Below are 9573 nucleotides of genomic sequence, written 5' to 3' on the forward strand. Positions count from 1 at the left end.
GCCTCTATGCTCACATGAGAGACCTGGAAGAAGCTCCTGGCTCCTGGTTTCAGCCTGGCCCAGCTCTGGCTGTTGCAGCCATTTGGGGAGTGAACCAGCAGGTGGAAGATCTGTCTGCTTTCTCTCTCTCTCTCTCCCTCTGACTTTCAAGTAAACAAATAAATCTTAAAAAAAAAAAAAGCATATTCTGCAAAAGGGACTCTCAGGACTGATTGGGGCGGGCCTCGGATGCTGAGTGAGCTTCTATCCTGACAGCTGTCGGGAGCCATCAAAGGCCTTTGAGCTCGGACCAGGTTTTATGGAAAGACATTTCTGACACTTTCCTTGGTTATAAAATGGACTTTTCATAGCCTGTAATCCTGTTGGGTTCCTGTGAACTTAATGAGATATATATTGGCAGTTCTCAGTACAGTGCCTGCCTGTACTCACAGTACACCCCAATAAATGTCAGTTATTGCTCTGGGTTCTTAGAAGGCAGGGTGACTGGGGGGGGGGTGGAGGGAGGGAGGGAGAGAGGGAGAGAGGGAGGGAGAGAGAGATCTACCTGCTGGCTCACTCCCCATATGCCCGTAACAGCTAGGGCTGGGTCAGGCTGAAGCCATGAGTTGGGAACTCTGTCCGGGTCACCCGCAAGGGTGGCAGGGACCCAAGTACTTGAACTGTCACCTGCGGCTTCCCAGGGTGCACCAGCAGGAAACTAGATGGGGAGCAGAGTCCCTGGGGCTCCGACTGGCACTCTGACATGGAATGGAGGCATCCCAGTGGTGGCTTAACCGCAGTGGCCACACCCTGGTTCTTCTCTATGAGTATTTGTCACCAAAGGTGACTGTGAATAAGGAGGAGGAGCTTAGGCCAGAGTGAAGTGGTGACCGCGGGGTGGAGCTGCAGCTGGAGGGAAGGTGGGGGTGGAGGATGCTGGACTGTGTTGCCCAGACCCCCCCTCTGGGGAAGGGTTGTCTCCCTCTATTGGGGACACTGCTTCAGCCAAACACGTGCCCCACCCAGCAACGGATCAACAGGAAGTGTCAAGAGCTGGCCCTCCTGTTGCAGGGCGACATCCAGAGTGGCTGTCCCAGCTCCCCGGGGTCTGCTGAGGCCTTTGGGATCCACCGTCACTGCCCAATATCTCCCGCGGTCCAGTCCCCCCTCCCTGCCCCTGGCCCCACACCCCACTCCCACCCCTCTCCCCACTCCCACACACGAGGTTGAGGCTGAGAGAAGTTCCTGATCACATCCAGCTCAGAGCCAGCTTCTCAGGGTACAGTGGCAGCAGCAGAAGGCAGAACAGGGCTGTGCTGACCTTGGAAAGAGAGCCATCCCCCAGGAGGGGTGAGCACCGAGACCAAATGGTGCCTCAAGACCAGGCATCAAGACCGGGGAAGAAGAGGCTATTGGATTTGGCAACCATTCTTTCCACCAGCCAGAGCCCCAGAGCAGAGCCAGCCACTCCACTTCACGGCAGAGGTTGAGCAAGTGAGGACGGCAGGTGCAGCGGGTCTGGGAATCAGGCCAGGAAAGAGGGGCCGGGAGAGAAGACAGCCTGAGGGGGACCTGGTCCCATCAAGGGGCCTCTGCACACGCTCACTTTGTTCAACCCACTCCAAGGTTCACGAGACAGCAGAGCTTTCTCTCTAATGCAAGATTTTACAAGAGCAACTTGCTTTGTAGGATTCACAATGCAAGCCTGAGGGATGTCCCCTCCCCAGCACTGAGAAGGGCGTGGCGATCAGGCACTGGGTGCTCCGTGATGGGGACTTGCTGTGCGCCGGCTCTGCTTGTCCTGTTCTCCCTCTGCTTCCACGAGCTGTTCAGTCCCCAGCCTCTGCTTCTTCCCTTCCTGTCTCCCTTGACTCTCATCGACTCAACCCGTATTGATGGAAACCAACAAAATTGCGTGTCATCCAGAGCAGCTCGTTGCAATCCTTTGCACACCTCCTCCCCAGGCTGACACCGGAAAAGCACAGAATGGGTTTGGAGCCTACTGTATCTCTGGTGCAGCTTGCTGGAAGACCACTGCTGGTTCCTGCATCAGCTGGTGAATACACAGACGAAACGCAGTACATTGTGCAGTGGGTACTGCTCAGCAACGGAAAGGAGTACAATACCGATAGCTGGTGACAACAGAAAGGTCTAGAAAATGCAAACTGGTCTCCAGGGACAGAAAACAGCTCAGCAGTTTCCCGTGGGAAGCTGGGAAGGAGTGGCAAGGGCGGGTTAGAAGGGACCCCAGGGAAGTTTGGGAGGGAATAATCATTTTTTTAAAAAAGATTTTTATTTATTCACTTGAAAGTCAGAGTTAGAGAGAGAGAGAAAGAGAGAGAGAGAGAGAGAGAGAGAGAGAGATTTTCCATCCACTGGTTCACTTCCCAGATGGCTGCAATGGTTGCGCCAAGTCGAAGCCAGAAGCCAGGAGCTTCTTTCAGGTCATCCACGCAGGTGCAGGGGCCCAAGCACTTGGGCCATCTTCTACTGCTTTCCCAGGCCATTAGCAGAGAGCTGGATCGGAAGTGGAGCAGCCAGGACAAGAACTGTGGCTCATAAGGGATGCCGGCGTCTCAGGCAGGGGCCTCATCCACTGCACCACAGTGCTGCCCCCTGTTCATCATCTTGAGCGTGGCTACAGTTGCATGGGCACGTGAGTCTATAAAACCTCACCACACTGCATGCTTTCATATGTGCACTTTACTCAATGCCAATTATAGTTTCATAAAGCACTTCAAAAAGCAATTTTTTAAACCAAAGTCCAGGAAAACAAGGACATCATGGCTTAAAGGATCAAATCTCCCCTAGGGCGGAAGTGCTTTGATTTTGTTTCTTTGTTTGGATACTCAGCCAGGTGGGGGATACTTGGAATTGGCCTTACATGTTGGAACCAGGTGGATGGAGTCTTAAGTTCTGAAACAGCCAGTCAAGAATATCTGGAGCGTTAGTTTTAAAGAACTGAAAGACAGTGGAAATATGGGTGACTCTTAGAGAAAAGGGTGTGCATCCTGATCGACCACATTCCTGGAGTTTGCTGAAAGGCCAAAACGACAGTGGGTTTATTTGTAGCACGACAGAGTGTGTGTGCATGTTGCTTTAATACATGCGTGACAGTTGCTCTGGTGCCAACCCATGATCGGTTTGGTTTGCTTTAGTTTCTCTTGTTGGATGTTTAGGTTATTTCCAGCGTTTTCTGTGACGCATCATAGCAGATAATGTGGTCAAGAGCAATTTGGCCAGAAGCAAATCCATTAAGCTGTCACTGTGGCTAGAATGTTGAATTCGTTGATAATGAAAATATTTGGTCGCTGTGTTTATACAAAGGGGAAATTTTGCTTTGAGTGATTTTTCTATGATTTTTTATACATCTTTCATCACCTTTTCTAATAAGTTTTTTAAAATTTATTCATTAGGCCGGCGCCGCGGCTCACTAGGCTAATCCTCCACCTAGCGGCGCCGGCACACCGGGTTCTAGTCCCGGTCGGGGCGCCGGATTCTGTCCCGGTTGCCCCTCTTCCAGGCCAGCTCTCTACTGTGGCCAGGGAGTGCAGTGGAGGATGGCCCAGGTGCTTGGGCCCTGCACCCCATGGGAGACCAGGAAAAGCACCTGGCTCCTGGCTCCTGCATCAGATCAGCGTGGTGCGCCGGCCGCAGCGCGCCGGCCGCGGTGGCCATTGGAGGGTGAACCAACGGCAAAGGAAGACCTTTCTCTCTGTGTCTCTCTCTCACTGTCCACTCTGCCTGTCAAAAAAATAAAAATAAATAAATAAATGAATAAATAAATTTATTCATTTATTTATTTGAAAGGCAGAGGGACAGAGAGAGGGAGAGACAGAGAAAGAAAGAGATCTTCCATTTACTAGTTCATTCCCTGCGACTGCCAGGGCTGGGCCAGGCAGAAGCCAGGAGCTTCTTCTGGGTCTCCCACATGGATGGCACCCACCCAAGCTTTTGGGCCATCTTCCACTGCTTTCCCAGGTGCATTAGCAGGGAGCTGGATTGGAAGTGGAGCAGCCGGGACTTGAACCAGTTCTCTGGGATGGCATGCCGGTGTTACAAGTGGCAGCATCACCAGGGGCACCACAACGCAGACTCCGGTTTCCTAGTTCTCATCGACTCCACATCGCCCATCAGTTACGATCGGCCTGGGATTAGATTAAGAAGAAAGCCACCTAAGAGAACATTTCTTCAAAGATGGAAACAGCCCTCGTGTCTATCCATCCATGCCCTGTAGAGAATGCATGAGATTCATGGTACGTGCACTGGGGATTGAAGACGTCAACCTTGGTTCAATCTGAAAACAAACAAAATCTTTCAGGAAGACTTGGTTAAACAAATAAGGAGTCAGTTGCAGAGAATACAGATGCTGTCTATATTTTCTTTACTGTGCAAATGAAGTTCCTGATCTTATCCCCATCCAAGTTGAGAGAGAAACGAGCAACCTCTGACACCCGGGGGAACTCGTCTGACGCTCAGAGCAAGACTGCGTTGGACAGATACCATCTCCCAGGACATCAAGGTCAAGTAAGGTCACTCTGTGACCAGGACAGAGCCAACTCAAAACAAGGTCACTGTGTAATCCACAGAACACCACACAGCCCCTCTCTCAGCTAGCCTGAGTGATTGCTGTTGCTTCATTGATACAACTTTGTTCTTCCTTGAGCCTGACTTCCCTTTATGTAAGATGTATTGTGATGATCACAGAATTGCCCCTGTCTACTGAAGCAGTGAGCGAGTGCAGAGTGAGACCGCGAGCCCCCTGCCCCCAAATTATACAACTCATGCTGACATTCAATACGGAGCTCCTCCACTTACTATGGAGTTATGGCCCTTGGGAGACTATGGGTCCATAAACCCATCATAAATTGAAAATATCTGAAGCTGAAAATTCATCCAGTACAGACAACTTTGGGTGGACAATCCCTGCCTTAATGATGGTCTGATTTAGATATTTTCTAGAAAATACAAATCCTTTTCATACCACTGAAAAGTTGAGAAATCGTTAACTAGAACCTGGATGTGGTGGACCTCTGTACTAGGTTTTTCCTATCTTTAGTTTAAGATCTATTTTACTTATTTGAAAGGCAGAGTGACACACAGAGAGAAATCTTGCATGCCCCAAATGGGTTGGGCCAGGGCAGAAGCCCATGAGCCAGGAACTCCATCTGGGTCTCCCACATGGTTGTCAGGGGCCCAAGTCGTTGGGTCATCTTCTGCCATCCCAGGTGTTTTCGCACAAAGCTGGATCAGAAGTGGAGCAGCCAGGACTCCAACTGGTGCTCTGATATGGGATGCTGGTATCACAGGTGGCAGCTTAACCCATTGTGCCACAGCACCGGCCCCTGGGTTCTTTCTGATGCTTTTCCTAAGTTGCCCCATGCCTCCCCATGGTGTCCCTTCTGCCTCATTGCAACAAGTAATAAACCCAACTTCGCAACAGGTGGGTTCTTGGGTGAGCTTTTGTTGAAGGGCATTAGCAAGGTTCTTTCCTTTAATTTGTTCTTCCTTTTACTTATTTTCTTTCAATAGCAAACCTTTCCCTTTTCAAGCAAAACAAAAACCAGACAAGCAGAAAGACCAGAGGAAAGCAATGATCCAACCATCCCAGAGACCATCATCGCTAACTCACTAATGTAGACCCTGATTTCTGCACCTTTGTAAGTTTCCACTTTAAAAAAACAGGACCAGACAATTCTATTTGGTGGCTTGACTGGTTTTGAACTTCGGACAGAGATGGTTACATTCTCTGCATTACCTTGACTTAGGCTGTGGCTGGATGGAGCACACGCATGGATGTTGCTTTAATGGAATTTTATGGATGTAATGAACATCTATCATCTGTTGACTTTAAGCAAAGGAGATTGCCCTGGATAAAGACTGTCTCTGCAGTGTCGCTCGGTCTGCCCTGGGAGAGCCAGTCTCCGCAGGCCTTGCGGGTCACCTGAGTCCTTATCATGGCTCCCTCCATTCTCCCTCCCTCTCACACACAGTCTAGAGGCTCAGACTTCTTTGGCTATAAACAGAGAGCTGGGTTTTAACCTCTCTTCCATATCACAGGCAACAGTGAGTATCTATTTTGGATCAGTGCTTCTCATTGGCATACAGGAAATTCTTGCCTTTTCTTCTGTGGAATTTATTTATTTAAGTTCTATTTGAAAGGGGGGAGGGGGTGAGGGGAGTGTTCCTATCTCCAGGTTCATTCTTCAAATGTCTGCAACAGCCAGTCTGAAGCTAGGGGCCAGGTGCGCATTCCAGGGCTCCCATGTGGGAAGCAGGGACCCAACCACTTGAGCCATCACCTGCTGCCTCCTGGGGAGCGCATTGGCAGGAAGCTGGAATGGAGGGCAGAGCCAGGACTCAAACCCAGGCCCTGTGATACAGGGTGTGGGCAGCTTAGCTGTCAGGCTGCAAGGCCCTTGCCTGTCTTTTTCATCTTAGCAGCCCAGCGCATGACTAATTGAGTGAAAGGGAATTAGGAATTTTCCAAGCAGAACAAATAAAAAAATCTCTGAATCCCTAGAAACATTACGTGTCTAAAGATACAGAAAGGGATCTGCTCCACAGTGGATCAAAATCACCTGTTCCCGTGACGGGCGCTATCTTTTCAACCAAGTCACCGTGGCGACCAGACTGCCATTGCAACCAACACCATTTCAACCGAATCAAATGAAAACAGCGTGAACCAGGCTAAGATGGGGCGTTCTTGTCATCAGGTTTCTTGCACACATTCTGCAAATATTTCTTTGAATTAAATTCCCAGAAGTTTTTCAAGTGCTACACCCGTGTATGTGTGTAGGGCACTTGGGGGGCACCTACAAGTGTATGAAATCTAGGGTGCATGGCCCAAGAAGCTACACCCTTGGTTTCCAGGGGATTGTGACTGCTTTAAATCGCCTTTATGGCTCCCTAGATGATGAGCCAGCAGGAGGTATTCAATATGTATCTGGTAAATAAACATAGCCATGACAAATAAATGAATGGATGAATGAACGTGTCAGTCGGCTTTAAAAAAAAAAAAAAGATTTATTTATTTGAAAGGAAGAGTTACAGGGAGGCAGGAGCAGAGAGAGAAGTCTTCCACCCTCTGGTTCATTCCCCAAATGGCCGCATAGCTGGAGCTGCGCCAATCCGAAGCCGGGAGCCAGGAGCCTCCTCCGGGTCTTCCATGTGGGTGCAGGGGCCCAAGCATTTGGGCTATCTTCCACTGCTTTCCCAGGCCATAGCAGAGAGCTGAATCAGAAGTGGAGCAGTCAGGACTCGAACCGACGGCTATATGGGACGCCAGCCCTGCAGGCAGCGGCTTTACTGCTACGCCACAGCACTGGCCCCTCAGTTGGCTTCCACCACACAGCAAATCCCCTTACTATAGGCTTAAAACAACAAGCAATTGAGATTGTTCATGATCCTGTGGGTCAAGTGCATGATTCTCTTCTCTGTTCTGTGTGGTCAGCCAGGGCTCAGCGCTGATGAGCCTCAGGTGAGAGAGCTCCTGTGGCCTTCCACTTTCCAGGGGCTGGCCCCCTGCTTCACGTGGTGACCCAGGGTCCTAAGAGCTGCAGACAAGGGCCAGCACTGGGGTGCTGACACGCTTCACCTGTCTGCATGGCCCCCTTTGCTGCTGTCCCATTGGTAAATCGAGTCTCGTGGCCAAGCCCAGAGTCAGTATAGAAGGCTGTGGGTCTGGGGTGTGACTGTGAGGGGGGACTCTGGTGGGATTTTGGCCACGTGCAGCACAGGAGTGTTTCTGAGCCGCAGCATGTGGCTTGTGTCCGCTCCTCTGCCTCCCTGAGTTGGAAATTTGTCTGACAATTTCCAAGATTACGCTCTGGGCTCTGAACTCGTGCGCTGACGCGCGCCGTGCTCTACCTGCAGAGAAATAACCCAACACGGCTGGTTCTGAGACTACGCCAAGAAAACCATTTGCCTGGAGGCGGACCGTGGGCCTGAATGCACAATCAGCAACCCCGGGTGTGCCCTTTCTCTGAGCAAGCGTGGAGAATGATAACTCAGGGCTGCCCAGGCCGCCAGTAACTTCTCCGCTCTCCGCACGCACACAGATAAAGTTCAATCGGCTCCCCGCCCCCCTCCGCACGGCCTCCTGGCACCGCTGCTCGCTCAGCGCTTGGAAGCAGATTTAATGCGAGAGCCCTCAGCCCCGGTTAAACATTTGTCTCACTCTAGCGGCGGCAGGGACCACCTGGGGAGACAAGGGTGCTCCCCGGTGAAAACAAAAACTATGCAGACGTCCCCAGAACGGGGTCGCGGGAATGAGCCCTTCTCGGCCACTTCTCTGCCTCCTTCCCGACGCACGTGGCGCGTTGCGGACTGGAGAACACAGCGGTAGAAATCTCTCGCATTCTTTACTGGTGAGGGCAACGGGGTTAATTGGGGAAATAGCTCTCTAATGGAAGCCAGACTTGGGGAATGTCAGGACACAAATTTCAAGAATCAGGTCTGTGGTATGTGCCAGGACGGGTCCTTTTGGACGGCGTGGGCCCCTGTGTGCCCAGGGTGGACGGGATGAGTTTAATAGCTGCAATTGATTCTCCCCTGCGAACCTGGGGATCAGACGATGGTTCTGTGGTCTGCTTTACTCTAGCCTACTTGATTCTGAGAAGGGTTTTGGACAGAATCAAATGGTAATGCAGTCCCCATACATACAGCTTCTACCTTGTGTACGTTCTAATCCTTCCCTTTCTTGGGCACTCCCCGCCCCCACTCCACCTCACCACGCACCCCCCCCTCCCCGCCAAGGCTGACGGAGTTGCCACCCCAGGGAGGGGTGTGGGACCGCGGCTTCTCAAATTACCTGCGGTAAAAGGCCAGCTGTTTACATTTCTAATCCACGGCAGGCAGACCGACGCACTCCCGAACTACAACAAAAACAAATTAATAGAAAAGAAAGCACACAGAAAACAAGCTCAACATTTTTCATGATCAGATTCGGTAGCCGTCCAACTGCCTGGTGAAATGCACCCTCCCACTGAGTATGTCGCGAGCAGCGCAGGTGGTGGTGGTGGTGGGTGGGTGGGGCGTGTCCCGCGCAGCCCCGAGGACACGCCCGTTTCTGCGGTGGACTGAGCGCCTAAAAAACAAACAACAACAACAACAACAACAAAAAAAACACGCCTGTGCGTTCGTTTCGTTCATTCATCTATCTGCCCTTCAGACACAGATCCAGCCTGTGTTGCACACTCACACTCGGGCAGCCAGAGCGCAGATGGACAGCGATGGGGAGCAGCCATCCCAAGAGCAAAGGCAAAGGGACCATGAGCCCGAGGAGGCAGCGGCGAAGCCAGTCTTGAACGTGGAGGACGCATGGGTTCATCAAGAAGAGAGGTTTGGGAAGTTGCAAGGCCTGGGAAGGCATCCAAGGGAGAGGAAGGGCACCGACCCAGGTCTTGGTTTGCTAGAGGTGCAGCTTTGCTGGGGGATGGTGGAGGGTGGGGGGGAGTAGGAGGAAGAGAGGGGCGGGGGCAGGGTGCAGGAGCACCAGGGAGGGGCTTGGAGGCTGTGGCAGATCCCCGGGAGCTGCTGATGGCCTGGGGGATGTGCACACTTGGACAGGCAGAGGCTGCTGCCACCTCCCCA

The 9573-nt window shown here is 51.7% G+C and overlaps 1 long non-coding RNA gene across 1 annotated transcript; it reads right to left on the reverse strand.

Moving 5' to 3' along the window:
- Positions 1–6985: 6985 nt before the first annotated feature.
- LOC138844160 (uncharacterized) lies at positions 6986–8982 on the reverse strand. The gene is made up of 2 exons (XR_011379699.1): positions 8792–8982; positions 6986–7212 (listed from the first exon to the last, which is right to left on the reverse strand). It is a non-coding gene; the product is annotated as an uncharacterized lncRNA (long non-coding RNA).
- Positions 8983–9573: the final 591 nt, after the last annotated feature.

The sequence above is a fragment of the Oryctolagus cuniculus genome, chromosome 10 (genome assembly GCF_964237555.1).
Source record: "Oryctolagus cuniculus chromosome 10, mOryCun1.1, whole genome shotgun sequence".
Classification (NCBI taxonomy): domain Eukaryota; kingdom Metazoa; phylum Chordata; class Mammalia; order Lagomorpha; family Leporidae; genus Oryctolagus; species Oryctolagus cuniculus.